General features: G+C 37.6%; 1 long non-coding RNA gene across 1 annotated transcript; it reads right to left on the reverse strand.

The window, feature by feature from the left end:
* Window positions 1-14,020: 14,020 nt before the first annotated feature.
* Window positions 14,021-19,439, reverse strand: LOC128279476 (uncharacterized). The gene is made up of 2 exons (XR_008269662.1): window positions 17,991-19,439; window positions 14,021-14,312 (listed from the first exon to the last, which is right to left on the reverse strand). It is a non-coding gene; the product is annotated as an uncharacterized LOC128279476 (long non-coding RNA).
* Between the last annotated feature and the right edge of the window lie 6,798 nt (window positions 19,440-26,237).

Raw genomic sequence — 26,237 nt, forward strand, 5'->3', positions numbered from 1 at the left:
CTCGCACACTCACAAGCCCATAAAATCTTGGAATTTCGACATTTGGCTTTTTAGGAATTGAACTATGAGAGGTGTTCGATACACACCTATTTTGCGACAACTGCTACTGAGATCCCTTACGATGTCCAACAATTGATTACCACAATTCTTAGATTGCAACCCACAACAACCGGTCCCAATATTAGATAACTCGTATTGAACCATGCTCCTAAAGCCTTTAGAATCTTACCTTTTCTTTGGCCGATGACTAGATCTTAGTCTAGTTGTTCCAAAGATCCAAGCCTTGATCAAACCTCTAGAAGACACTAGTCACTAAAAGAAATCGCTTTAAAGTCTCTTAAAGCCCTATGCCCAAATCGACAACCTTTCTAGATTTTAGGGACTTGACTTTTCTAAATTGTAAAATAAGACTAGATCCGAGGTGATGAGCACTTACCACTTATTCCTCTTTGATTTCTATCGCGGATCGATCTGGATCATCCTTTAAACGATAGTAGAACTTCGAATCCGGGAGATTTGAAGTTTGGGTATGAGTCCCTAAATCGTGGTATTTCGGCTTTTTAAGTGATGAAGAAGATGACAATTTGAGGCTATAACTTTGAAGTAATGTTTGACGCGGATACTAAGGGTTTAGAGAAGATGAAAGTTGATCAAAAGGAACAAAAATAAGCGAAGGATTTTGGCTTGGAGAGATCGGCACAAGAAGTGAGTTTTCGGGATTTTGGCTTTTATGGCAATCGGCTATGGAGGTTTTGTGGAGGATGGGATTGACAAAGGAGGTGAGTAAGGTGATCAGAAGGTTTCAGCTAGAAGAAAAAGCAAAAAGGAAGAAAGAAAATGGAGGAAAAAGAGAGGAAGAAGAAATCGGCACCAAGGAGAAGGAATTTGCGTTTTCGGCTTTTGTGAGAACTCAAAAGGATGAATGGCATTGAAAGCTTTCAGATGGCTAACCCTAGTTCTCCAAGGCGGAAAAAGAAAAGAACCTAACCCTAATATCAACTAAAACAATCAGCCTAACCTCCCTAAGGCCCTTTCCGAAATTCACTTAAGTGATCACATGCAAGACATGCCTAAAATTAAAAAGTAACCATATGCCTACCTTGCAACTTGAACCTGGACCTTTAATTCCTTCCAGACGCCTTTTTTTTAGGAACTTAGTGGCGCCCACCTTGCCACTTTACCAAGGCCTTATTTGTGTCCTATTTTACCAGCTCAACTTTAAAAGCCCATATCGCTGAACCCTCTCTCCCAAAATTAAAATTCAGGAATTGTCTCGAATTAAATTTACTCTTGGGCCTTTTTCTCCCACACCATAAACCCTTTGTAATTTATTTAATTACTAAACTAAACATACGAAATAATAATAATAACATCCAAATTATTCGGGCCGTTTTCCAGCCGAACCCAGACTCAAGGCCCAATACTTCTAGGCCCAAAAATTGGGGTGTTACATCATGTTTAAGGGGATAATGTGTCCTCATGCATGGAACCCTATTATCCCTAGCATGTCCCATCAAGGAACCATACCTTATAAATACAAAGAAAAACACCATGAGATAGGGGGTGAAAAAGATCTATCAACAATTGGAGCGTTTAGTGTGGACACACTTCTGACCTTTAGATTCAATTAGAAAGTCAGAGATGGATCACTGAATGAGTGATTCTGAATCACCTACCTTCAAACCGAGAGGAAAGATCACGACAACCCCCTCAAAGGTCAAATCTTTTATTTGGTTGGTTCACTCACTAGGCAGAGAGAACCTAGGTAATTTAGACCAATGAGGCATCCATCAATTTTCAATCTTAATTTTTCTTCAAATAAAGGAATTTCTAATCCTTTTGACTAGGAGATGTAACATCAACAGCTTATGAGCTTACGAGGAGCAAATCGCACTTTAAAGGGTAGATGTTACAACAAAATCTGAATCTGAGACAACAACTTTTTCATCAAAAGTAGCTTAGAAGAACAAGCGAGATGATGAGAAAGATGCATTCGGACCACTTTGACCACAATGACAATATCATGCCTCTGTGGGAGGAAAAGGATATAGAGTAAATACAATTTGTGGCGGTTGGAGATGGATGCCTTGTGTCAAGACATCTAGGCGCTACGTCCTTACGTTGAGGACATGGATTGGGTCCTTTGTTCTAACAATCCTTTAGCCCTAGAAATTATAGTGGTGAGCTTAGTTTCAGAGTTTAAAGTTCCAAAATAGTTCTTTAAGGGAAGAAGGGACCCGCGGCTACATCGATCAGATATAACAACTACATGAATGTTCTAGGAGCTTGGATGCTGCAAAGTATAAAGCTTTCTCCATGAATTTGAAGGGAATTCAAGCAAAATCCTCAACTCTCAATTAAAATAAATTCTTCTCAACTTATAATTCTCATTACTAATGTATCTAAGTAAACCAAAAGTAACCATATATTGAGAGTCTATGTAACACCCGAACCGAGACCATCGCGATTGCCGGACACGAGGAGTTAACAAGCCAAGTTCACATGTTTTGCCCACCAATTTGACATTTCCAGTCAGGCTGGAAAACTGCGTCACTGTCGCCTTAAAAATCATATCTCGAGTTTCAAAACTCGGAAACTGGTTTCGTAAATTTTCCTGAATTTAGACTCATATATCCATCCATGGATTTATTTCTAGAATTTTGGTCTGGCAAATTGGTACAGTTTATTAGTTAAAGTCACCCATGTTACAGGGATCGACTGCTCTGACCTTCGCGCGTTATAACTTGAATATCTCTCTGTACAGGGCTTTAACACTGGTGCCGTTTGTTTCTAATGAAACTAGACTCAAAGTAGAATCTGTACATATAAGGCATGACTCCTAATTCTTTCTGGATAATTTATAGTAAATTTTTAAAGTTGCGACAGGGACCCAGAAACCGTTCTGGCCCTGTCTCACAATATATAATATCTCTTAACATGTAACTCCTATGACCATTTCGTTTCTTCCATATGAAAATAGACTCATCAAGGTTCATTTACATAGCTTATTCACTATTTAATACCATTCCTACAAATTTTGGTGATTTTCACATTCACGTCACTGCAGCTGGCAGCATCTGTTTTAAGGTAGGTCTTACCTATTTGGTAGTCTCCATGAACCAACTAGTCTTGCCATACATAGGTTCATATATGATCATTTTAACCATGCCAATGGCTGATCATGTGACCAACATTCCCATTTCAATCCATTGCCACATCATGACACAAATATATACATACAAACCACAAATAGTCTAAGTTCATGCTTCCTTTTTGAGCCATTTTACGCATGGCCGTACATATATACATCACAACATATTTAACCAACAAGGGTAGTCCTATACATGCCATCTCAAGTTCAACCAAAAATTTATACCAAAATGGAGGCTTGATAGTGTGGATGACTTGACTTCATGATCCCAAATCCGATTGCTTGAGCGAAATCTAGAAAGCGAGAGCCAAAGCAGCGGGGTAAGCATTTTATGCTTAGTAAGTCTCAAGGAATATAATCAACTCTAATTACAGCAATACATTCACATAGCCAAATGCATCATTTCATTAATACATTCTTACTTCACACTTCATCATTATATAATTTCACAAAGTATCAATCAATTCAATAACTGAAATTCATTAGTCGATTGAGCGAATGTTGCTCAAACATGTCGACTTTCAATGCACATATAAGCGTACCTCATTCTTTGGGCTTTTGAGTGTACTCATTGAATTTATTACAGCAACCAACACTCACCTCCAGCCCAAGATTCTTGAATATAACAGGATATAACCATGTGAACAAATGCCTTGGGTCTTAGCCGAATAGAATGTCTCATACGAATGCCTTGGTCTTAGCCGGATGTAGCCACTGTAACACCCCTAAATCGAGACCGGCGCGGTTAGCCGGACACGAGGTTAACGGCCAAACCCTCTCAAAGATACCAACCAGTTTGACATTACCAGTCAGGCTGGAAAACTGCGTCACCGTCGCCTTAAAACTCATATCTCGAGTTTCAAAACTCGGAAACTGGTTTCGTAAATTTTCCTGAATTTAGACTCATATACCCATCTATGGATTTATTTTTAGAATTTTTGTTGGGCCAATTGGTACAGTTTATTAGTTAAAGTCACCCATGTTACAGGGACCGACTGCTCTGACCTTCGCGCGTTACAACTTGAATATCTCCCTGTACAGGAGCTTTAATACTGGTGCCGTTTGTTTCTAATGAAACTAGACTCAAAATGGAATCTTTACATATAAGGAATGACTCCTAGTTCTTTCTGGATAATTTATGGTAAATTTTCAAAGTCGCGACAGGGGACCCAGAAACCGTTCTGGCCCTGTCTCACGAGAACCTTAATATTTCTCAGTATACCGCTCATATGGTGCGTTTCGTTTCGTCCATATAAAATAGATTCATCAAGGTTCAGTTCCATAATTTACTCACTATTTAATTCTACTTCTACTATTTTAGTGATTTTTCAATCTCATCTCACTGCTGCTGTCCGCAACAGTTACTGCAGTAGACTATGCCAATTTCATGAATTTTTCCTTGGCCTTAATCATCCATCATACCACGACACAAATTATGGCCACCTTATCAAAATTTGAGTTTCTAAGACTTCGTGGCTATAGGTTCTAGCATCCCACTCGACGACCACATAGGCCATTTCACATGGCTTAAAGTTTACAACCCACAATTCGACAAAATATAATAGCCTATACATGCCAAATGTTCTTCAACAACAAAAACAATACCACAAGATTTCAGCGGTGTGATGACTTCAGCACGGTCCCGATCACATAAACAATACAGTCGAGAGACCTAAAATGGGTGACAAGAAAAACACCGAGTGAGTTTACAACTCAGTAAGTCATAAGCATTCATCAATCCATTGATAAAGTTACTACAACATGAAACAATAAGCGAGGCTAGGTACTCATCCATATCGAATCTATACCAAGTCATACATCCACATTTCATATTCTACACAACAAGATATTTGAGGCATTTTCACACACTAACTCATTTCCACCACAATCATACAATTTCAATCATCACATAGATTTAAGGCTTACCAAATTCAACCCCGAGCATGAACATATTTTCTATTCGTCATGAGCTCGAGGTACTTACCCGATCCACTGTCAAGGGATTAGCTCGATAATGTCGCACACTTTTCGGTGCCAATTGTAATGCAAGAGCATATAGTGAATCCGCACACTTAGTGCTATATGTATTCAACTCGCGCACTTAGTGCTATATAATCAAACTCGCACACTTAGTGCTGTACAATTTAAACCCACACTTAGTGCCAATCTTGTCACGTGTCCATTTATACCCGCACACTTAGTGCGAGACCAATACCTTATGTATTTTGCTGCCTTTATACATTCAACAATGGCATCATTCCATACACACACATTTCCATTTACACACCAACTCATTTAAACACATTTGCATATATATATTGATCATTTAAATCAACACCAAATATCGCCCAATGACTTACCTTGTGTTCGGTAAAAGCAGTCCAAGTCGGCTTCATCGATGACCTTACCGTCTTTCCCTTGCTTGATTCTCCTTCTTTAACTCCTTGAGCTTAATCAATAAATCAACTAGTTTAACCCTCTTGCTAAACATTCATAATTCAATTACACATGCATATGTATGTTTGTATATTATTGCAACCATCCTCACTTATTACCCATTTGGTCAACAATCTAAGCCAAGATAAGGCTTCAATATGGTTGCCTCTAACCGAATACATGCACCAATCTACTTCCTTTGGCCGAATATGCATGTCTATGTAGGCCAATTTTACATAATACTACACAAAAAAACAGCATACATTTTCCTAATTAACGCATTACATATTGTAGTTCTATACATCTCTCATTTATTTCATAACCGAAACAACATCACAAGCAAATAGACACCTTAAAATAGTATGCATGTCATACCAATTCATCATGTGCAAACATATATTCATGTAGGTGCAATGGCAGAATTCTCAAGTGGCTTATATCCAAATATACACACATATCCAAAGCTTAAATCTTACTTACCATGCAACATGCATGAATCATACTTATGGATATAACATGGCGAATACCACAACACCATACCGTTTCAATTTGGTCATGGTTAAACAAAGAACTTAGTATCTCATTCAAAAATGCTAAAAGAAAATCTAAGAATCCCCAACAAAATATAATAGCCTATACATGCCAAATGTTCTTCAACAACAAAAACAATACCACAAGATTTCAGCCGTTGTGATGACTTCAGCGACGGTCCCGATCACGCAAACAATACGAGTCCGAGAGACCTAAAATGGGTGACAAGAAAAACACCGAGTGAGTTTACAACTCAGTAAGTCATAAGCATTCATCAATCCACTGATAAAGTTACTACAACATGTACAACAAACGAGGCTAGGTACTCATCCATATCGAATCTATACCATAATACCTCGGACCTTTCGGTCCAATCTCGTACCAAGTCATACATCCACATTTCATATTCTACACAACAAGATAATCGAAACATTTTTACACATTAACTCATTTTCCAGCACAACCATACAATTTCAATCATCACATAGATTTAAGGCTTACCAAATTCAACCCCAAGCATGAGCGTATTCTCTATTCGTCATGAGCTCGAGGTACTTACCCGATCCGCTGTCCATACTCAACTCGATGGAGACACAACCTCCATATATATAGAAATGCGCACACACAGTGCTTAATACTCGATTTCGCACACTTAGTGCCACATAATTTAAGCCCGCACACAGTGCCATACCTTCCGAGCTTTCGCACACCCAGGTCAGTATTTTTCAGCTTGCACACATAGTGTCATATTTTTCCAGCATGCACACTTAGTGCCTTATATTTCCAGCACGCACACTTAGTGCCAATCTCGTCACCATACACACGTATTGCCCTTTTACAGTCTTGGGAAGCAAACTTTCTACACATTCCACTATTTCTTTTACATTCAACAATTATCCTCACTCCATACATATACAATTTCATTTATACATATATAGCATTCCATTAAACACAATTTCATAGATTTTCCAATCATTTAAGCAATATCAAACATATGTGCTTAATGACTTACCTAGTGTTGGGCAAATAATTCCAAGTCGGCTACTCGTTGACCTTGATTTCCCTTTGTTGGACGCCTCTCCTTTAGGATCTTGAGCTTAAACAAATAAATCAACTCATTCAATCGCTTGGGTACATATGTTGGTATCCACATTCTAATGATAATATAACATGCGGAACGACATGGTAAAATTTTTATCTTGCTACCTTATGTTCTTGGCTATTCGGCCAATAGCCTTATGCAATTTACTATTCTATCAATAATCCAATCGTACTTACACGTATACATATTCGTATATTAGATAACCATCCTTACTAACCACCCATTTTAGTTGATTTCATACAATCAAAGGCAATATCATAATTGGGTATACTTATATAGCGAATGTGCTAAAATTGGTCTAACATCACCTATACCCTTGATTGAATGGCCAAATACTTATACTAGCAATTATAGTATCGATTTTATTCTTTCAAACACATAGTCCCATTCGGCCCTAACCATTTACTTAACGTACGTGTACAAATTCCATCTCAAGATTAGGAGTTGCAACTACAACTAGGTTACAACAATGCTCATCAATGACCGAATGCCTAAGCACAACTCTACTAAAAATTTATCCAACATCATTAACTTTGCCTTTCACTATTTTTTTTCTAAACATCAAATACAAAGTAACTTACATGTATATATTAAACCAACCTTGCTAGCACAATATCCCTTAACCGAATATCATAAACCCAAGCCACATATATAGTTCATCAAGGCCTTTCATTGGCCACATTCGGCACCCCCCCTCCCCCATGAACAACCAAATTTCAACCTCCATTTAAAAGTATATGTACCAAGAGCTTCAACTACTTGGCCAAATACCAAGCCTCCAAACACCCAAATTTAATCCATGGGATGAATAGAACTTGAACTAATCACCTAGTTTATATCTAAATTTCCAAGGATTTCAAAGTGCTTACCTCTTCCTAAGCATCAACCAAGCCGAATCATGCACAAAGAAATCCTTCTTCTTCCTCCTTCAAGTCACGGCAATGGAGAATAGAATGAGCAAAATTTTTTTTTTTTTTTTGTTTTCCTTGTTCAATACACGGCAATGGGGAGGGTAACCACACACACACACTTTTTTTGTTTCTCTTCCTACAACACCAATATAATAACAATTCTAACATCAACCATTAGCAAAACATGTTGGAAACATGTTCCCTTGCCCATAACCTTGTCATGGCCGGCCACTCACCTTAGGGAGTGGGTTATTTGACATGCAAGGACAACTATTTTCCCACATGTATTAATAGGCCACCTTACAATTGCCTAGCACATTTCTAAATTTTTTTCACACAAGTCCTTTCTAGTGAAATTCACCTTTATAACACTAAATCAAATCATCAAAAATGTCACACACAATTTAACACATATCATAGGCATCAAAATAAATTTTAAATTATTTTTATGCCTCGGTTTTGTGGTCCCGAAACCACATCCCGTCTAGGGTCAATTTTGGGCTGTCACAACTCTCCCCCACTTAAGAAATTTTCGTCCCCAAAAATCTTACCGGTAAATAGGCTGGGTATCGCTCTTTCATAGAGTCCTCAAGCTCCAAAGTGGCTTCTTCCATTCCGTGTTTATGCCACAACACCTTCACTAACGGTATTTTCCTATTCGCAACTCTTTACTTCACGCCTCATAATGCGAACGGTTCCTCTTCATAGCTCAAATTAGGTGAATCTCAATCTCGAGATGGAGCAATTACGTGCGATGGATCGACCTATATCGTCAAGCATCGAGACATGAAAACATTGTGAATCTTTTCGAGCTCGAGGGCAAAATCAAACGACACTGATGGACCGACTCGTTCGGATATCTCATATGGACCGATGAACCTCGGACTCAATTTGCCCTTACGGCCAAATCTAAGCACTTTCTTCCGGGGTGAGACTTTGAGAAATACCTTGTCTCCAACACGATATTCAATATCTTTTCTTTTCAAATCCGCATCACGACTTTTGGCGATCCGAGGCGACTTTCAAACTTTCACGAATTACTCGAACTTTTGCTCGGCATCCTTAACCAAATCAACCTCAAGATTTTTCCTTCACTAAGTTAGGTCCGAATAATGGGGTGCGGCATTTACGCATCGTATAAAGCCTCGTAAGGCGCCATCTTGATACTTGATTGAAAGCTATTGTTGTGGCGAATTCAACCAAAGGTAAATACTGTTCCCATGCACCACTAAACTCAAGGATGCAACATCTCAACATATCCTCGAGTATTTGAATTATCCGTTCGGATTGACCATCGGTTTGGGGGTGAAAAGGTTAAAATGCGTTTGGTACCCAAAGCCTCTTGCAATTTCTTCCAAAACCGCGACGTAAATCTTGGGTCTCTATCCGACACGATAGAAATAGGTACCCCATGCAATCGAACAATTTGGGAGACGATAATTACGCCAACTTATCGGCGAAAAATCCGTGCAGACGGGGATAAAATGAGCAGACTTGGTCGGTCTATCAACAATGACCCAAACCGAGTCTTTCTTATTCGAGTCAATGGTAACCTGCACACAAAGTCCATTGTTACTCGATCCCATTTCCATTCGGTATCATGATCGGTGAAGTAATCCCGATGGCACTTGATGTTCCGCTTTCACTTGTTGACATATCGACACCTTGAAACAAATTGAAATGTCTCGTTTCATACGGGCCACCAAAATTGGCGTTTGGTCATTGTACATTTTAGCACTACCGGGTGGATTGACATTCGACTACAATGGGCTTCATTTAGAATTATCGAAATAAGTTCAATTCTTTGGAACACACAGACGACTTCGAACCTCAAACAATCGTCATCATCAATTTGAAACTCGATTCCTTGTTCAACACACTCACCCGCTTTGCAAGCAACTCCTCATCAACTTTTCGAGCTTCCCGAATTTGATGAGCCAACAATGGTTTGGCCTTTAATTCGCTACTAACACATTGTCGGGTAGAATAGACAAGTGTACATTCATCGTCAGAAGCAAGCGGTGATTTGGACTTAAGGCATCCGCAACCACATTAGCCTTTCCGGGTGATAATCAATGACGAGTTCATAATCTTTTAACAACTCGAGCCATCGTCTTTTGTCGCAGATTTAAGTCTCTCGAGTCATCAAATATTTGAGACTTTTGTGATCCGAATACACATGGCACTTCTCACCAAATAAGTAATGTCGCCATATCTTTAAGGCGAATACGATGGCGACCAATTCGAGATCATGGGTTGGATAATTTTTCTCATGTGGCTTTAATTGTCTCGACGATAGGCCACAACTCGACCTTCTTGCATCAATCGCAACCTAACCCAAGTAGGGAGGCATCACTATAGATGACAAACTCTTTGCCGATTTAATTTGTACTAGAAGTGGAGCTTTCGTCAAATGGGTTTTCAATTGGTGAAACTTTTCCGACACTTTTCCGTCCATTCAAATTTGACATCTTTCAAAGCGGTTTTGTCATGGGTGTGGTGTCATCGAGAATCCTTTTACAAACCGTCGGTAGTGTAAGCAAGCCCCAAAGCTCCTACCTTGGTAACATTCCTTGGAGGTTTCCAATTGACTATGGCGAAATTTTGTTGGGTCCACCTCGACACCGTCACGGACACCACGTGCCCCAAAAGCTAACCTCTTTCAACCAAAATTCACATTTCTTGAACTTTGCGATAATCGCTTATCTCGTAAGATTTGCAACACTAGCCTTAGGTGTTCAAGATGTTCGATTTCATCTCTCGAATAGACCAAAATGTCATCGATAAATACAATTACGAACCGATCCAAGTATGGCCTGAAAATTCTATTCATTAAATCCATAAACACCGTAGGGCATTAGTGAGCCCAAACGGCATCACCAAGAATTCAGTAGGACCGTACCTTGTTCTAAAAGCGGTTTTGGGTATGTCCGATTCTCGGACCCTCAACCGATAGTATCCCGACCTCAAATCTATCTTTGAAAACACCGAGGCTCCCTTTAATTGATCAAACAAATCGTCAATTCGTGGCAGCGGATATTTATTCTTTATCGTCACTTTATTGAGTTGACGGTAGTCGATGCACAACCTCATGCTTAGTCCTTCTTTTTCACAAACAATACCGGTGCGCCCTATGGAGAAAAACTCGGTCGAGCGAAACCTCTATCCGTCAATTCTTGCAATTGAACCTTCAATTCCTTTAACTCCGTTAATGCCATACGATACGGAGCTATTGAGATCGGCGTAGTGCCGTACAACCGATGTCAATTCCACTTTCGAACCGGTGGCAATCCAGAACTCCTCCGGAAAAACATCGAATACTCACAAACCATCGATACCGATTCGAAGTTTTTTTCCGTCTCTTTACTTTCCAACACATACGCAAGGTATGTTTCACACCCTTTTCACATATCTCCGAGCGGTCATAGAAGATATTATCGGCACTCCTTTTAAATCGAAGAGACTCGACTCGGACTACCTCATTATTTGCACTCCTCAAAACAATGGTTTTCCTTTTGCGATCCACCATCGCATCATGTACGGATCACCAATCCATACCAAGAATAACATCGAATTCATCAAATGGTAGAAGCATCGATCGGCGGAAAAACAGATTCTCGAATTATTAGGGGCATCTCTTGCACACTTTATCAACGAAGCACGTATTGACCCAAAGGGTTTGACACTCGAATTACGAACTCGAGACTCAACAGTAGAGTCTTCTATGGATGCTAAAGTTTCACATACCTATGAATGAGTAGAGCAGGGTCAATCAATGCAATCACACTAGTATCAAAGAGAGTAAAAGTACCAAAGTGATAACGTCAGGAGGATACCTCCTCTCGTGCTGCGGATGGCATATGCTCTAGCAGAGCACGGGTCTCGGACCGAACAGCAGTATCGTTGGCTCCTCTCGATTACCACCCCTACCTCCTCGAAATCCTCGGGGTCTACCTCTAGCCGTCGCCCCACTAGATCTTGCACCTTGCATCTTATTCTTCTCATCTAGCTCGTGCAATCTCTAATGAAGTGGTCCTTGAACCACATCCGTAATAAGTCTTGTTAACAGACTTACCCCAACATTCACCTAGGTGTCGTCTTCCACATTGGGGGCATTCAGTCTCTCTTGACGATTATTGCCCACACTAGCTACCAAGTAGCTCGGGAGTCCGTCGATGGTCGGGCTCTAATGGAAATTCCCGATCGCCCTCGACTTCTTGGTGTCCTCCCCGAACCTCTTTACAACCGAGAACGGAGCTTTACTCGTTGATCTTTTACGGTAATCTCTTGGTTCAAATTCAGCCTTCTTCTTTTCCTTTCCAAGTTCTTCCGCCTTGCGTGCTCGTTCGACTAGTGTCACGAACTCCTTTATCTCCAAAATTCCCACTAGTAACTTTAACTCTTCATTCAATCCTTCTTCAAATCTTTTGCACATAGCAACCTCATCAGCCACACACTCCGGGCATACCGATCGAGTCTTACTTAACTCATGTTCAGATTCAGACATTGTCATATGGCCTTGCTTGAGTTCCAAGAATTCCTTACGCTTCGATCGATGAACCGTTGACTAATGTATTTCTTTCAAATTTTGATTGAAAGAAATCCCAAGTAACTCGTTCGCTTGGGACTATGGAAATTAAAGTCCTCCACCAATAGTAAGTCGAGTCTCATAACAAGGATATAGCACACTTAAGACATTCATCGGGTGTGCATGACAGTTCATCTAACACTCGAATGGTGTTATCGAGCGTAACTCGGCCTTTTCGGCATCATCAAGAACTATGGCCTTGAACTCCTCAGCCCCGCTTCCTAATCAGGTCTACTGGTGGTTTACTCAGCCTCACAGAATCAAGAATCAAGGCATTACGAGCTCTTGGGGTGGAGTATTTAAATTCGGAATGGTTGGACAGTGGGTTGGTTGAGGCATATTCGCGACCCACTCATTCATCATGGTGAAGAAGGCTTGTTTCGCCTTCATTTTGATTATTCGCGGATGACCGAGGCTCAACAGCGGTGTCCCTTGCGTGGGAGCAGCCGCCACGCTTTCAAAGTCATCCGCCAAGGGTCTCTCTATCCGGGTTCCATTGCTAATCAAAACAAAAATTTCAACCGTCAAGTCATCACATTATTCAAAGACTAACAATTTGGCATGTATAGCTAGACTCACACGCGCTATGGTAGTCCTAGAACCGACTAAACCATAGCTCTGATACCAATAAATGTAACATCCCATCCCGATACCGTCACCGGAGTCGGACACGAGGGGTTCTAAGACCAACTCTCATGTGTCACACAGACTATTTTTCACATTTCCAGCCTAGCTGGCAAACTGCATCACTGTCGCCTTAAAAATCATATCTCGAGTTTCAAAACTCGGAAACTGGTTTCGTAAATTTTCCTGAATTTAGACTCATATACCCATCCATGGATTTATTTTAGAATTTTGGTTGGGCCAATTGGTACAGTTTATTAGTTAAAGTCACCCATGTTACAGGGATTGACTGCTCTGACCTTCGCGCGTTACAACTTGGATATCTCTCTGTACAGGGCTTTAATACTGGTGCCGTTTGTTTCTAATGAAACTAGACTCAAAATGAAATCTGTACATATAAGGCATGACTCCTAATTCTTTCTGGATAATTTATGGTAAATTTTCAAAGTCGCGACAGGGGACCCAGAAACCGTTCTGGCCCTGTCTCACGAGAACTTTAATATTTCTCAGTATACTGCTCATATGGTCGTTTCGTTTCGTCCATATAAAAATAGATTCATCAAGGTTCAGTTCCATAATTTACTCACTATTTAATTCTACTTCTACTATTTTTAGTGATTTTTCAATCTCATCTCACTGCTGCTGTCCGCAACAGTTACTGCAGTAGACTATGCCAATTTCATGAATTTTCCCTTGGCCTTAATCATCCATCATACATGAAACAAATTATGGCCGCCTTATCAAAATTAGAGTTTCTAAGACTCGTGGCTATAGGTTCTAGCATCCCACTCGACGACCACATAGGCCATTTTCACATGGCTTAAAGTTTACAACCCACAATTCGACAAAATATAATAGCCTATACATGCCAAATGTTCTTCAACAACAAAAACAATACCACAAGATTTCAGCCGTTGTGATGACTTCAGCGACGGTCCCGATCACGCAAACAATACGAGTCCGAGAGACCTAAAATGGGTGACAAGAAAAACACCGAGTGAGTTTACAACTCAGTAAGTCATAAGCATTCATCAATCCCACGATAAAGTTACTACAACATGTACAACAAACGAGGCTAGGTACTCATCCATATCGAATCTATACCATAATACCTCGGACCTTTCGGTCCAATCTCGTACCAAGTCATACATCCACATTTCATATTCTACACAACAAGATAATCGAAACATTTTTACACATTAACTCATTTTCCAGCACAACCATACAATTTCAATCATCACATAGATTTAAGGCTTACCAAATTCAACCCCAAGCATGAACGTATTCTCTATTCGTCATGAGCTCGAGGTACTTACCCGATCCGCTGTCCATACTCAACTCGATGGAGACACAACCTCCATATATATAGAGTACGCACACACAGTGCTTAATACTCGATTTCGCACACTTAGTGCCACGCAATTTAAGCCCGCACACACAGTGCCATACCTTCCGAGCTCGCACACCCAGTGCCGTATTTTTTCAGCTTGCACACATAGTGTCATATTTTTCCAGCATGCACACTTAGTGCCTTATATTTCCAGCACGCACACTTAGTGCCAATCTCGTCACCATACACACGTATTGCCGCACACACAGGCTTGGGAAGCAAACTTTCTACACATTCCACTATTTCTTTTACATTCAACAATTATCCTCACTCCATACATATACAATTTCATTTATACATATATAGCATTCCATTAAACACAATTTCATAGATTTTCCAATCATTTAAGCAATATCAAACATATGTGCTTAATGACTTACCTAGTGTTGGGCAAATAATTCCAAGTCGGCTACTCGTTGACCTTCGATTTCCCTTTGTTGGACGCCTCCTTTAGGATCTTGAGCTTAAACAAATAAATCAACTCATTCAATCGCTTGGGTACATATGTTGGTATCCACATTCTAATGATAATATAACATGCGAACGACATGGTAAAATTTTATCTTGCTACCTTATGTTCTTGGCTATTCGCCAATAGCCTTATGCAATTTACTATTCTATCAATAATCCAATCGTACTTACACGTATACATATTCGTATATTAGATAACCATCCTTACTAACCACCCATTTTAGTTGATTTCATACAATCAAAGGCAATATCATAATTGGGTATACTTATATAGCGAATGTGCTAAAATTGGTCTAACATCACCTATACCCTTGATTGAATGGCCAAATACTTATACTAGCAATTATAGTATCGATTTTATTCTTTCAAACACATAGTCCCATTCGCCCTAACCATTTACTTAACGACGTGTACAAATTCCATCTCAAGATTAGGAGTTGCAACTACAACTAGGTTACAACAATGCTCATCAATGACCGAATGCCTAAGCACAACTCTACTAAAAATTTATCCAACATCATTAACTTTGCCTTTCACTATTTTTTTTCTAAACATCAAATACAAAGTAACTTACATGTATATATTAAACCAACCTTGCTAGCACAATATCCCTTAACCGAATATCATAAACCCAAGCCACATATATAGTTCATCAAGGCCTTTCATTGGCCACATTCGCACCCCTCCCCATGAACAACCAAATTTCAACCTCCATTTAAAAGTATATGTACCAAGAGCTTCAACTACTTGGCCAAATACCAAGCCTCCAAACACCCAAATTTAATCCATGGGATGAATAGAACTTGAACTAATCACCTAGTTTATATCTAAATTTCCAAGGATTTCAAAGTGCTTACCTCTTCCTAAGCATCAACCAAGCGAATCATGCACAAAAGAAATCCTTCTTCTTCCTCCTTCAAGTCACGGCAATGGAGAATAGAATGAGCAAAAATTTTCTTTTTGTTTTTTTGTTTTCCTTGTTCAATACACGGAAATGGGGAGGGTAACCACACACACACACTTTTTTTTGTTTCTCTTCCTACAACACCAATATAATAACAATTCTAACATCAACCATTAGCAAAACATGTTGGAAACATGTTCCCTTATATAACCTTGTCATGGCCGGCCACTCACCTTAGGAGTGGGTTATTTGACATGCAAGGACAACTATTTTCCCACATGTATTAATAGGCCACCTTACAATTGCCTAGCACATTTCTAAATTTTTTTCACACAAGTCCTTTCTAGTGAAATTCACCTTTATAACACTAAATCAAATCATCAAAAATGTCACACACAATTTAACACATATCATAGGCATCAAAATAAATTTTAAATTATTTTTATGCCTCGGTTTTGTGGTCCCGAAACCACATCCCGTCTAGGGTCAATTTTGGACTGTCACACTGGAGCATTTTTAACTTGTTTGAAAATGTCAAACATTTGAAGTATTGTTTTTAATTAACTTGGCCTTGAAAATTTTTCTAATTATAAATTTAAAATTTTTGTCTTTTAAATATGATTTGAAGTACAAATTTCTATCAAGTGTTGTTTAAAGTGATTTTTATTCAAAGCATAGTATTTGTTATATCAAAATGACTTTGTCAAATAAAGGTCGGATCAACAAACTCAGCTCCCAATTGTGAACTCATGAGAAAATCATAGATAAATAAGATTCAACTATCAAGAGTAATGAACCAAACCATGGAGAGTCCATGTACAACTACAACACAACTTTTGTAACATTTAAACGTTTTTACAAAATAATAAATAGTCAAACTTTTTAAAGAAAAGAAAAGAAACATGTTGGTAACATTTACTCACTAAACATCGTTATGGAGGCAATGAGGAAATAAATCCCGAAGATGCGTCTCATGTCGTTGTTCCATGCCTTCAATCCTAGAAGTCAAGCCATCTAATTTTTCTAAAATTGTCCCTTATCGTTGTTCCATGAATTTCAACCTAATTCGCAATCCATCTATAATTTTTCTAAAATCGACTTTTACGCACCTTGAGTACTAAAGGATTCACAAAAAGATTGCATCTGAACTAGATTCTCGGGTTCTTCTACTTCCATTTGTGGTTCCCTCCTTTATCTACCGTCGTTACTTTTACCCAATTAAATTCAGTAGTTTCCTCGTAACCCATTTGATGTAATGAGCATCTCTCAATTTCCATCCTTCGAACAAGAGAAACAGTCGAATCACTTGATGTATTTATACCAAAACTGGTAAGAAGTTTACTCATAACCATAACAAATACACAGCTGCACTCATGCTTATCCTCAAATATAAAGTTACTCAAGTTTGGTTTTCGCTTATCTTTTATCTTGAAATCCACCAATAATCTTATTTTCTTCTAGTAGAATATCTTATTCCAAAAGGTTTTATATTGTGTGTAATGATTAGATGTGGTAACCGGTCATGAATAGTCAAAAGAGCGGTAGAGGAAGGGGTTTGCATTAAGGTTTCATCGGCAAAAATTCCCGAGCAAGACCAAGGGTATTTGAGCTGAGTATTGATTTCTCCTTCCTTAACTACCCCTGAGGCATTGGCTAGAAAATTGTCTGGTTACCAAAATTTCTTTACCCGTCACATAAGTCTTAAATCTACCAACATAAAACTCATTACCATGGCTATTCAATTCAACACAAGAGGCATTACTATAAAATGCTTTAAGTTCTCATGAACGATACTCAATCTCAAAAATTCCATCCACCCAAATTCCACAAATATTGAGATATATGGAAAATTAATACATTGCAAGCAGTCAAAGTCAATTACCTTACCCTTCCAGCCCTGACTTCTTGGTGACAGAACTTTTGGTAGTAACGTTCTTCATCTTCCGGAGTTCGAAACACAAACTAAAATTTTACATTGGAGTCCTAGTATTCTGTACAGGAGCTGATGGTGGAGGCTTTTTCCGTGTACAAGGGGTGGCAGCATGTTTTCTTTTACATGCCATTGATGAACTCTGCACATGCTATAGGGAAAAAATTAATTATGATTCAGCTTAACACCTGAGGCCATTCATTCATGAACTCTTTTGTCTCTCAGCTGAAAGGTCAAACCTTATTACAAATGATAAAGAAAAAGGCAACATCATAGAGGCAAGAACAGTCTGAAAATTTAAACTAAAGAACACCATGGACCAACTCTTCTCTCTTACAGAAACATGCAAATCTCACCTTCATTAACTTAATGCTTATTAGTTAAACAAGACCACCTTTTTATTTTACCAAAAAACATGCCCAACATGCTACTTTCATATTAGCTGACCAAGGTCATTCATGTCATTAAACACGTCAAAATCCTCACGGAACCAAAAATAGAGCATAGCCGAGTTCCATACTTCACTGCCATCTCACATTTTTCTCTGCTATGTGTGTGTTTTAAAATTATTGTTTTTCCAATTCTCCAAAATTTTTCATTGATGAAAACTGAAGTAAATAGAACTGTTATTTATTAAGGAGATCAATTGCACTGTAGGCTACGTTGCTTTAAATTTTCATTTGCCTTGGAAGTATTTTTGCTGGAAACCAGTATCTAATGCTTATTTTGACATGAGCATGGGGTTCATAAGTTAAAAAAAGAACATTTTGGTGATTTTTCCAGGCTACTACCTGCTTTCTCATCTAAATATTAAATGAAATCTTTCTTAACTTTGAAACTTCAAAACTGATAAGTAAAAGGAGATTAAATGTAGGATAAGAGGTTAAAAAAAAATAAGGATAGAGAAACTTGAAACTTGGGTGGTTTGCCACGAATCTTCCTACAACCTCAAGAACCCACATTAGGACAAGATTTGAACAGTGGTTTGAGATAAAAATTAGTTGGAAACGTTGAGCAAGTAAATCAAGACAAAAGATAACATAACAAGAAGGTAATCTCATTATCTCTTAACTTTCTTTACTTTCAATTTCAACATTGGACACAAAATATTAAAAAACATATATCTAATCCACTTAAGATTCACATAAAAGAATACATAATAAGACTAAAAAAAAGAACAATGGAACTTTTGAAAGCAATTGGAAATGGGTTATCAACACTAGCCTGGAATAAGAAAAGAGAAAACCAATTGTAGATTCAATTCCTCAAAATTTTACTTTGATTGATGCTTGAGATATAGATTCTTCTTCTTCTTTTTTCTGGTTGGAAACGCAAGAGCAGGAGAATAAGAATGAAAAAAAAAAAGAAAACACCAAACAGATGAACCCGTTAGGGTATGCTTATTTTGTGATTTTTTAAAAAAATTAAATTACTTAATTGTGATAATACATGAGTCCATTAAATTTAAAATTTTTAATTAAATTAAAATTTACAATGTTGCAATATAAATGTTAATAATGGGCTTAATAAAATGTCACTTACTTTTCTTAAATTAGGGATATATATTTAATTAGTAGGGAATTCTATAAACTTACCACTTAGTATTTGTTTCTCTCTTCGTCATTCTATAAGTAAATTTTAATAGATATTTATTTTCAATATATCAATTACACATTAACAGTGTATGACTGACACTATTTCAAAGGTATTTATTTATATTTATGTTAGCTTATAATAATTTAATTACTTCATTGTTTTAGATTACATTTTAATTCTCAATTCATTACAGATGGTTTTGAACAAGCAATGGATGAGTTTGAATGACAGAATCAGTGTTGTTTATGTACATGGAGTTGGTGCCTTCTAGAATTCGAATTTGATCATGTAAATGCCCGTCACAATATTACATGCCCTTATGTTTATAGTTAAAAGTGAAAATTGAATTAATCGACCGAATCGATATACTTGATTGATTAGTTGGTGGTCGAATTTAATTCAATCGGAAATTTGTTAATAATTTTTAAAATTTTGATTATCTATTAATTCAATTGAAATTAGGTAATTAATCGAAATAAATAATATATATTATATATAATATATTTTTATATTAGCAACGTATTTTTTAAACTATTATTTTTATATTAATCGAAATAAATAATATTGTATATAATATATATTTTTTTACCTATTACAAAAATGAGTATTAGCAATATATTTTTATATGTTTTATACTTATTTTAACCAAAAGACAAAAACATACAAATTTCGGTTAATTCAATTAACCGACAGAATTAACCGAAATATTTTGGTTCAGCTAATGTATTTGAAAAAAAATTTTGGTTTAGTAACGGTTAAATATTTTTACATTTTAGGTAATTCGATTCAGGTAATAACTGAACCGACCGTTTGTACACCTCCACCTACAATAGTTGTAAGAATGTGATTTTCATAATACAAATATTTCAAGAATAGAATTCTAAGTAATTACACATTCTAGTGTCACGGGTTGCAGTTCAAAGCCTGTGACCATCGCACAAAATACATCTCATGGAGGTCTATCGGTTAAATGGGGATAATTTGATCTACGAGAACTGGTTCGGTTCAAAGAACTGAAGTAGAAATCTGTCTATTTGAAGCCCAAGTGGTTTAATGAAGCAAATATGGGAAATTAGGCTACCTTGGTAAATATAGAAACTAATCTTAGAAGATTGAAGAGAATTATATCTGATTAGATTTGAGTTTATTTGATTATATAAATCTTGTAAATCCCTTAATTGTAGTGATGTGCTTCACCTTGTTCGTTGATGTAATTTGATCTATACCATCGGTTTTGGAGGAGCTCAACTATAAATAGAGAGTCTCCCCTTTAGTTGTAAATCATCCATTGTACCCATTGTTTTGTATTCTTTAAGAGTGGATGTGACAGCCCAAAATTGACCCTAGTCGGAATGTGGTTTTGGGACCGCAAAACCGAGGCATAAAAATAATTTAATGCTCATTTTGATGCTTATGATATGTGTTAATTCGTGTGTGACATTTTTGATGTTTGATTTAGAGTTATAAATGTGAATTTCACTAGAAAGGACCTAGTAGAAAACTTTGAAAGTATGATGGGGAAATGTGTGATGACTAATTAAAGCATTCATGCAAAACAATGGCCTTGCATGTCAAATATCCCTCTTTTTATAGGAGGTAGCCGGCCATGACAAGGGAGTATGGGCTAAACATGTCATGAAACATGTTTTGTTGGTGCATTAGGGAGAAACAATAAACAAATAAGTATGGGTAATAAAGAAAGAAAAAAAAATGTGTGTGAGTGAACCCCCCCATTGCCGTGCATTGAAGAAAAGAAAAGAAAAAAATTTTGCTCATCCATTTCATTCTCTCTTGACCGAAAATACCAAAGAGGAAGGAAGGAATTTTTGCTTCATGTTTGGTTTGGAAGGGGATTAGTGAGAGATTTGGCTATACTTGCATCAAGATTAAGGTATGTTTGAGGTTGTGCCATGAGATTCATGCATGTTTTTAGTTGTTAGCTTGATGTTCTTATTAGCCCATGGTTCAAATCTTTGTTATATCATGGGGATGGTATTTGGCCAAGGTGGATTTTGTGTTAATGCCATTGCATGTTAAATATGAAGCTTGCTAATGGTATATGTGATGGTGGATTGATGGCTCTTGGACTTTCTTTTAGTATTTTTAAGTAAGACATTAAGTTCTTTGCTTAATCATGACCAAAATTATGGTGTTGTGATGTATTCGGTCATGGTATATCCATAAGTATGATTCATGCATGTTGCATGGTAGGTAAGATTTGAGCTTTGGATATGTGTTTATATTTGGATATAAACAACTTGAGATTCGGCCCTTGCACCTACATGAATATATGTTTGCACATGATGTATTGGTATGACATATATACTATTTTAAGGTGTATATTTGCTTGTGATGTTGTTTTGTTATGAAGTAAACGAGAGATGTGTATTGAGCTACAATATGTAATCGTTAGTTAGTAAAATGTATGCTGTTTTTTTGTGTAGTATTAGTGTAAAATTGGCCTCAACATAGACATGCATATTCGGCCAAATGAAGTAGATTGGTGTGCATGTATTCGGTTAGAGGCAACCATATTGAAGCCTTATCTTGGCTTAGATTATTGACTAAATGGGTAATAAGTGAGGATGGTTGCCAAATATACAAACATACATATGCATGTGTAATTGAATTATGAATGTTTAGCAAGATGGTTAAACTAGTTGATTTATTGATTAAGCTCAAGGAGTTAAAGAAGGAGAATCAAGCAAGGGAAAGACGAAGGTCATCGAGTAGCCGACTTGGACTATTTTACCCAACACAAGGTAAGTCAATAAGCATATATTTTGTATTGATTTGAATAGACATAATGTCTATATAATTATGCCGAAAGGAATGATGAATTTATATACATGTATGTATGTGGTGATGCAAGTATTGAATGAAAGGAAAAGAGGTGAGATGTATTGAGTTGTTGATTTCGGCACTAAGTGTGCGGGTATAAACATTTGTGATCATGAGAATGGCACTAAGTGTGCGGGTTTAAAACTTGTACAGCACTAAGTGTGCGAAGTTTGATCATATAGCACTAAGTGTGCGAAGTTGATTATATAGCACTAAGTGTGCGGACTCACTATATGCTTTTGAATCACTATTGACACCGAGTGTGCGACACTATTGAGTTGATCACGGACAGCGGATCGGGTAAGTACCTTGAGTTCATGGCTAATAGGCGCTATGTTTATATTTGGGGTTGAGCTTGGTAAGTTTGAACCTATGTGACAATGTAAATTGAAGTCACGTACATAAGAATTATCGTGGAATGAGTGAAAGGTCATATAGATGTATGATTGTGACGAAAACAAAATGGTGTATAGAAATGCTTCAAATATCCTATTGATTAGTATATGGAATGTGAATGTGTAACTTGGTATGTGGTTGAATCGAATGGTCTAAGGAACTATGGTATAGTTCGGTTTGAATGGAGTAATTAGCCTCGCTCCATTTTGTTTCCTTTTGCGATAATGTTATTAATGGTTGGTAGTGCATTGCTTATGACTTCATCGAGTTATATACTCATTCGGTGTTTGCTTGTCACCTATTTTAGGTTTCTTGGACTCGACTTTTTGCGTATTCGGGACCGTCATCGAAGTCATCACACCGACTAGCTTACTTTTTGGTATCTTCTTCTTAGATGGTCTAAGAGAACATTTCGCATGTATAGGCTATTATGTTTTGTTTGAACTTGGTATGTAAAATTTTGAATAGCCATGTAAAATGGCTTATAAATGTTTTGAGCATAATGTTATAATCATTTGGTATGTATATGCTCATTAAGAGGCACGAAATGTTTGGCAATGACCAGCCATTAGAATGGGTCATCATGATTATATTTTGGACTATATATGAAAAAGGGTGGTTGAATCATAGAAACTATGTGTTAGAGAAAGTCTACCCTAGAAATAGATGCTCGCAGCAACAGTGATGTGGATGTGAAAAATCACTAAAAATAGTAGGAATGGAATTAAATAGTGAATAAATTATGTAAATGAACCTTGATGAATCTATATTCATATGGAAGAAACGAAACGGTCATATGAGTTGTATGTTAAGAGATATTTGGGTTTTCGTGAAACAGGGCCAGAACGGTTTCTGGATTCCCTGTTCCGACTTTGAAAATTCATTATAAATTAACCCGAGACATTTAGAAATCATGCCATATATGTATAGATTCCTTTTTGAGTCTAGTTTCTATAGAAACAAACGGTATCAGTATTGAAGCCCTGCAGAGGGAGTTATTCGAGTTGTAACACACGAAGGTCAGTGTAGTCGACCCCTGTAACATGGGAGACTTTAACTAATAAACTGTACTAATTGGCTCGACCAAAAATTCTAGAAAAAAATCTGTAGATGGACATATGAGTCTAGTTTCAGAGAAAAATTACAAAACTTATTTTCGAGTTGTATAACTCAAGTTATGATTTTTGAAGCGACTAGTACACAGATTGGCAGCTTGTCTGGGAAATTATCAATAAGTGGTTTGAAGTTTGTTAACACCTCGTGTCCGACTCCGGGCCGGTCTCGGGTTAGGGGTGTTACAGTGGATGCAATTGAGAGCATTTACTCAAACACCTCTCGTGCATTGTTTTCTATGACTATTCTGTTCTTTTAAGTATTCTTTTGGCTTTGTGTTGCTACCACTATATAAATTGTGGTTCCTTGGAGGAATTCCACGAGAATCCTCCCTTTGTGGGAGGTAGGCTGACTTAGGCATGATTGAAATGATAGAATCGCCTAAGGCTGCATGAATTACGAGACTAAAGTTCTAGCGCCATGACATTGGCACTTACATGGAGAAATAGAAGAAAATAATGATGAAGATCCTACTAATGATATAAGACATGATCATATAATTATAATGTTACATGATAGATGTGGTTTGATGGATATGGATCTAGATTTTAGTGACACATTTGTATTGGAGACTGTTATAATTATATATTCCGCGACCTAGTTCATGACTCGCCAGATGGAGTCTGCCATCTTCATGTTCACCGGATGGAGCCCACCATCTTCATGCTAGCTAGATGGAGCTCCCCAGCTTCGCATTCGCCTCGTAACATAACTTTTCATCTCTCGTGTCCACTAGATGTCCACAGTCCGCTATGCCATTGTCTGTATAAACGTACACCTCATGGGATACATGTCAGGTGTAACACCCCAAACCCAGCCCAGACGTTATGGCCTAGTCTGGTGTGTCACCTTGAAGTGTTTTTCGAAAACCATATTTTCATTGAAAACCCTTCTTGATGTTTAGAAACTTTTACCGTTTAAACTTGTATAAAACCTTAGCCTTACTTTTTTTTTATCAAAACGTGATTCATTGTAATAATCAAAACATTGTTAACAACCTTGTAAAATCTTATGGGAAACTTTGAAAACTTGTAAACTTTTGTAGTGGCAGAAACATGTTATTTTAAAAATAGTTAGGTATCAAAAAATCAAACCTTCTTTGTTATGGCTGAAAGTGAATGGATACTACGCACCAGGTCGGATTCAAGAAAAGAGGAGGTGAGTCGATTAGACCGCTTAAGTACCAAGCTCTTCCATGATCCAATCCTAGACATGCACACATCCATTGCCACACTTTAAGCGTACTACTTGTCCACGAACAACAAATTAAGTTTAAGTCTATTTAAAATATTTATTTCCTTTGAAAACATTTACGTTGAGGAAGCTTTGCTCGGTTATCGTGATATTTTGAAAATAAGTAACTTTTATAAAACGCGCCCTAGAGCTAACCAATTTTAAGGAATCAATTTAAGTGATGTGAATCTCAAGTTGAAAACGATTTAAGTAATTTAAAAACCCAAAATAAAAATAATAGAGCGGCCTTATTACAACTTTAACCAAAATAGAAATAATAAAAAATAAATGCGAAATTTAAAAGGAAGCTAATTGAAACTTATTTGAAAACCAGAAATTTAATCTTCGTGGCCACTTTGAATCCCGCCTAGCTCCAAGTCCACCAACTAGGGCTCACCTGCATGGATGGAAGAGAAAGGGGGTGAGTTTGGAAAACTCAGTGTGTATGGAAAACCCATCCAAAGCCCAAGTCAGCTCAAGCCCATTGGGCCTAAGCCCTATTCAGAGATAGCGGTGGTCATGGCGTAAGCCCTTTTAGAAATCAAGATGGCGGGCCTTAGCCCTTTTCGCTAACAGATGGCCCGTAGGCTCATTCCAGAACAGAACAGACATATTCGTGTATGCAAGCCCAACCCACCTATAACCAACTGCTACACTCCACCCGTACCAGCCCTACACTCCATGTGGGAATAGCTCAACCCACCCAAATTTCTACACTCCACGATTGCAGCCTGCTGCGTCAGATATCGATAAGTTGAGGCAAAGCCTCCAAGACATGGACAAGCCACTTTCAAGATTTCCTCCATGAATAACCCGGTCCATGCATCAAATAATAATAACATGGCATGCAGTAAATAGTAATAGTCAAACATGCATTCAGGTCAACCTTAACCCTAGGGGTACATCAGTAATTTTGCTCCTAGGAGTAAATCTGTAAATTTCCACCTATAAAGGTATTTCAGTAATTTTATCAGTTTTAAGGGTTTTCACGAATGTTACTGTCCTTATTAGCCCATTTGT

Source organism: Gossypium arboreum, chromosome 8, assembly GCF_025698485.1.
Source record: "Gossypium arboreum isolate Shixiya-1 chromosome 8, ASM2569848v2, whole genome shotgun sequence".
NCBI classification, from domain to species: domain Eukaryota; kingdom Viridiplantae; phylum Streptophyta; class Magnoliopsida; order Malvales; family Malvaceae; genus Gossypium; species Gossypium arboreum.